The following is a 6000-nucleotide window of genomic DNA, read 5'->3' as shown; positions in this document are numbered from 1 at the left end:
TTGGCATTCCTTGAGCTTCTTTGCAAACATTCACCTTTTTAGTCTCCTTCTCATCAAACCTCTTGGTCAGCAAGGAAATATTTGTTGCAAGCTGAGCCAACGTCTGCTGTGTATCATGGTTCTCTTTCACTATATTGTGGATCATTGCACCCTCATACAGTAGACTATCAGCATTACCTGGCTGCCATGCTTGATTGTGTGTAGTCAATCTGTCAAGCATATTAGAGATTCGGGTGTAAGTATTGTCTATGAAACATCCACCAGCTGCATTGTACGCGACTGATTGTGTTATACGATCCAGCCCTATATAGAATTTCTCCATCAATATATTCTCCAGAAAATCGTGATTTGGAGACTTCTGCAAATACTCTTTAAATCTCTCCCAAGCTTCATATAGTTGCTCCCCCTGGCGTTGTTTGAATTCATAAATCTTGTCACGAATTTCAACCTTCTTTCTTGGGGGAAACCACTTCTTGAGAAAAATCGAAACCATCTCTGCCCATGAAGTAGTAGAATTCCCGGGAAACTTTTCAAACCACACTCTAGTATCTCCGGTGAAAGAATATTTGAACAGCCTCAGCCGAATAGCATCTTACAAAAAGTTATTTTGGATGTGATGAGCACATACATCCACAAAGTTCTGCAAGTGTTAATGAGGATCATTGTCGGTGGAATTCCGAAAATAGCCCTCAAGTTTGAGCAACTAGTATAGAGAGGAATCAATCTTGACACTTGTAGCTCCAACCCGAGGATGAACAATAGCAGATGCATAGTCCTCCTTGTCTATCAAATAAGCAAATACATTCTCATCCTCTGCTATAATCGGAGGGTCTTGTTGACCACCCTGGTTACCAACTGCTCCTCGTTGATTGCGATCCATGATCACCTGGTTCATAAGGAATAGCAAACAAGGTGTGATGGAATAAGAAAAAGACTTCAAGCAAAGTAATCACTATTTAGTAATTTCAAAACCGTATTCCCCGGCAACGCGCCAAAATCTGATATGCTCAAATTACACCCATTAAATGATGTAAGGCGGACGATGTAAAATATAGTAACCCAACTTGGTTGGGGTCAAATCCCACAGGGAATATGGTGTGAAAAGGTTGCTAAAATCATAGAATACTTTCTTTAGGTCTAATGTCGTATTCCGTTGCGTTTGTAGAAAGTTGGTTGTTTATTACTAGTTGCTAAATAATTACTTTGGATTGTAATATATGGTAAAGCAGCCAAGGTCGTGTCCCCCTTTAGATAAAGTGTATTCTATGGTGATTGTTCATGATATACTTCTAATGGATCGTTATCAGAATACACTTAACCTCTTATTGAATCCCTAATGTTTCCCAACAATTAAAGATTATTTCTCTTTATGATTTTCCCAATTATAAAAGAGTGTAGATGAGGGACGGTTAATTCATGCCAAGTAAACTCTTCTTATTCCTAAGTGAATTTATTAAACTAGGGTTAACGCCTAGAGTTCTTGTTATTTATTCCTACCAAACCTTACTCACTTTCCCAAGTTAAGTAAAGTTCATGGCTTTAATCAATGTTTGAAACCATCAATTATGAATTACGAACAAAGAATAAATAAACCCTAGCAATCCATTATGCGTATATCAATCCCAATCCCCAATCATAAAAGCCCCATCCAAGGGTTCACAACCTTAGTAGAGAAATTAGCTACTCATAGTGGAAGAAGAACAACAAGAGAATATAAAAATCATAATGCTTACTTTTGATTGATTGGAATTGAAATAAAGTAATTGCAATTGTTCGTTCTCCAAAAAGCTCCAAAAACTATGAGTATTCAATCCTAAGGAATAATAGTTTAAAACTGACAATTGATAATAATTAAAACCCTACAATGAACTATTTATAAGGTTCCAAAAACATAAAATTACAAATTTGCACTTAATTCCCTGACGGCATATTATACGGTCCGTATAATAAATACGGACCGTATCAGGTTATACAACCAGGATTTGTTCAAGTCTTCAGTTGAGAATATGATTGCCTTACACGGTCCGTGAAACTCGAGTCGTACAACTTCATCTTCAAACTCAACATTTTGTCTCAAATAAAGTCCACAAAATACGATCAACTACACGGCCCGTATAATATTATACGGCCGTGAAAGGTGTCCGTGTAACAGAATCCTCCAACTTCAACATTCTGCTACTCTTCTCCATATTTCACGATCAGGATTAAGCTCAGTATAAATATATACGGCCCGCATAACTTCATAACAGTGCCAACTTATGCAATTTCAGTGTTTTTGTCCTCAAACTCCTCAAATACCTGCAAAACAATAAAAAGACATCAAAATGACACATACTTGCTTATAAACAAGCAAAAACTCCTATAAAAAGATATGGAATGTGCCATAATTTCATGGCACATCAGCTATCCTCCTCTAATAATATTTTGTGCATGCAAAACGAACTACTAATACCTCGAATATCAGCTATCGACCATCCAAGGGCTCGGATTCGATCTCTTGGCACTAGCAATACACGTTCAACTTGTACATCAGTCAAATAAGTAGAGAGGATCACAGGTAATGTGTTTCCACTACCCAAAACACTCGGCCTCTCTTTTTCCCATTCCCACTCTGTTTCAAAACAACCCTCCCCCTCCTCTTCCCTCTCTAAAACGAACTCCTTCACCTCCTCTTTCCCCAAAAATCCATAGGAAACCCAAAAACAAACTTCAATAACTTGGGATTTCATCTCCTAACATCAAGAGGTAAGCAAAATCTTTTCTATTTCACTTGTTCTTGAAGATTGGAAGTTGAAAAAAACTCGGGTTAATGGGCTTGGGTGAATTTGAGGCGGAGATTGGTATTGATTGATTGTTGTTGTTGTCTAGGGCTAGAAAGTAATTCCCATTATAGAGGGGAGGGTTTTAAACCCGCCATTGTTGCTTAATATTCAAAGGGAAGATTCTATGCCCGCAAGGTGTTTGGACAAAATGCTTGAATGAATCTTTTTGTGAAATTGAGAAGTCTTAAGTAGAAATATGACTACGAACCCTTAGACATAAATTGTGACTAAAATTTTGGATTGGGTTGAGATAATTATGAACCACTAACCCTAAGTCCTAAAACATGAATTTGTTATTTTTTTTTTCTTTGTGATTTTGTTTTCTTGTGTTTCTAGTATAGGATTAGATAACTTCTTTGTTTCTTCTTTTGTAATCTAGTTTGAAGTAAGTGTGGGGTCGGTTCAACCACATTGGGACTTTAACGACAATGACCATGAATAGGGCCCGAAAAGAAAGAAAATATTTGAAAAAGGGCCACACAATCTAAACTTGAAAACATGAAAAAGAATTAAATGTGGCGTCATTTCACGACCCCTTTGGTTTTAGAATTGGAGTTATTGTTTGGTATTGTGTTGTGTGGAAGGCAAAATGGTTAAACTAAGAGAAAAAGAAAAAGTTGTTGCCACCCCTACCTCTCAGGGAACGAAGAGGGCTAGAGCTAAAACCTCGAAAGCAAAGAAATCGGTGAAGTCCACTTCGGAGGGTAAGCAGCCAGGTGCACCCATTCCCCGAGCTCCACCTGGAAGACCTGCGCTGGATCTTAGTACGCATGTAGAGTATTGGTATTCAAAATTCAAACCCATATTCGGGTACATGCATAAGCGGGCCATAAACCCATCCACTCTGGAGCACAAGTTCAGAAATGTTTACAACAAGCTTGTGGAGATGAGGTGGGTGAAAGCCGTTGATTCACCAGGGTCGTGCAACATTGATCTGGTACTTGAGTTTTATGCTAACATCCAGTTCCCTCGACACGGTACATGGTCGGCAACTATTTATCTGAGGGGAGAACAGGCGACAATCTCGGTAACTATGTTATGTGCACATCTTAAAGTCCCTGATTATCCCACCGAGCCATTGGAGGAGTTCATCAAACGGCCTGACTACAAAGCCATCCGAGAGACATTGTGTGGCCCTGATTCGAAAGCTTCTTAGGCCCGTTATGTGGGCAAGTATGGGCAACATAAGTTCTTAAGGATAAGTAATTTCTGCAAAGAAGCCAGGGTTTGGCTGCGTCTCTTAAACTACCACATATTGCTACTGGAGCACTACTCTGAGGTGCAAAAAGAGAGGGTGCATTATTTTTTTCCTGATGATGGTACATTCCGTCAACATAGGGCATTTGATGATGCAGGAGATGAAAACATTTCATAAGAGTATACCTCCGAGACTGAGTTTCGGAAACATCATCACGTCATACATACTGAGCTTTAATGGGAACTTACAGAAGCCACATGACAGGGTCTTAAGAGCACCAGATGAGGTACTTGACATCTCGAATGTCAAACCACCTGAGCTCAGTAAGAAACAAAGAGCTTACCTCATCCGAAGAGAGAGCGGCCCAGTCTACCTTGTTGGCCCGAATATACAAGATGGCAATTTGCACGGGCAAGAAATTTGATGTGTACTTCTCTGGGGCATTTTCTAAGGTCCCGTACACTCCATACTCTTGGGCTCTTGTAGGTCAGGAGTCCAGGTTTCCGGCCGATGAGGATGTGAAATTGTTGGACTTGATGGAGGCCAAAATTGCCGCTGGTAAGGAGGAAGAGTCGCGTCTGGCAGACGAAGAGAATGAAGAAGATGCTGAGATGGAAGCTGAGCCTGAGGATGGCGAGGCTGATGATTTTGATGAGGGTGACTAGGCCCTAATGGGCCCCAGGGAGCATTTCTAACCGTACTTGCTTTTATTGTTTTCAATCTATATGCACTGAGGGCATTGCATGATTTTAAGTGTGGGGTGGGAAATACGTCCCTGGATTTGTAACAACATTTTGAGGTTGCGGATGATGACTAGTATATGCCTTAGGATTTTTTTTAGTTTGAGTCTCAGTGTCGGAAAAAAAAAATAGAAAAAAGGTTGAAAATTTTCACAAAGATTTTTATTTTCTTTATTTTTCTATGATAACTTCTTAAGTCCCTCATTAGTAAGCATTCATCATCCACCCCCTTTGGTTTTCCTATGGCTTCGATTCTTTCCCGAGGGGGGCCTTTTGAATCGAGCATAGTTAGATCTTTCTTTTTAGTCGTAGAAAGGGCTTTTCCCGATGACGGGTGGATGACAACCTGCTTGAGGGAAAATTAGTCCTTAGGATATAAACATTCAAATGCTAGGTGCGCAGGTTACGCGACATATTGGCACATGAGTGATTCTTGATTTTTAAATTGAAAACATGCCTTGAAATTGCATCACTTTTCTCGAAACACCTGAAAATTGGATTTTCTTAACTCATGCATGACCCACTTGACATTGTTGATTTATTGTTGCTTGATTCGAGGGACAACCAGATCCCTCTTATGTTGATTGTGTGTAAGGTTGTTTGTTATTGTATCTGTGCTCGGTATTGATAGCTAGAACTTGCCCCTTGTGTTCGTGAAGCAAAATGAAGTTTGGTTGAACATAGGAAGTGATAGAGGCATTTCTTTGATTAGTCAATAAAAAGCCTAAATTTTTTATCCTACCAATGTGTAATTATGACCCTAGTTAGCCCCTTTGAGCCTTTAGCCTTTTCTTTGATAGCAGTCAATTAGGCCATACCCCTTCGTGCTACTTAACTTTATTTTTTGTCCAAAATACTCCATGAGCACTTAAATGATTAAAGTATGTAGTAGTAGTTGGGAAGTGAATAAAAAGGGGGATTAGTTGTGATTGCAATCTAGGAAGTCTACGGGACCACCAAATGAAAAGAACAAACTCACTTGTTAGTTGGGAATTGTCTATTAAAAAAGTTTAAAAAAATTAAAAAATATACAGAGCATTTAGTTAAAAAGGTTTCCCTTCTAACTTGTGTTATATTAAAGAATGGTGCTTAAACAAAGAAGAAGAAAAAGGGATGAATTGGGAGGAGTTGGAATGTTGGTTAATGTTGATTAATGACTAGTGAAGGAATTGGGCAAAATGATAAGTGTCTATGTATGAAAGTGCTTAGGGAGGTTAGCCACTATTTTCCAAATATTTCC

At 39.0% G+C, this 6000-nt stretch overlaps 1 non-coding gene across 1 annotated transcript; it reads left to right on the top strand.

Annotated features, from left to right (window-relative positions):
* The first annotated feature begins 338 nt into the window (after positions 1 to 338).
* Positions 339 to 444, top strand: LOC132051311 (small nucleolar RNA R71). The gene has a single exon (XR_009413683.1). It is a non-coding gene; the product is annotated as a small nucleolar RNA R71 (small nucleolar RNA).
* Positions 445 to 6000: the final 5556 nt, after the last annotated feature.

The sequence above is a fragment of the Lycium ferocissimum genome, chromosome 3 (assembly GCF_029784015.1).
Source record: "Lycium ferocissimum isolate CSIRO_LF1 chromosome 3, AGI_CSIRO_Lferr_CH_V1, whole genome shotgun sequence".
Taxonomy (NCBI): domain Eukaryota; kingdom Viridiplantae; phylum Streptophyta; class Magnoliopsida; order Solanales; family Solanaceae; genus Lycium; species Lycium ferocissimum.
The sequence above is the reverse complement of the archived record's forward strand: the minus strand, read 5'-3'. Positions and strand labels throughout refer to the sequence as shown.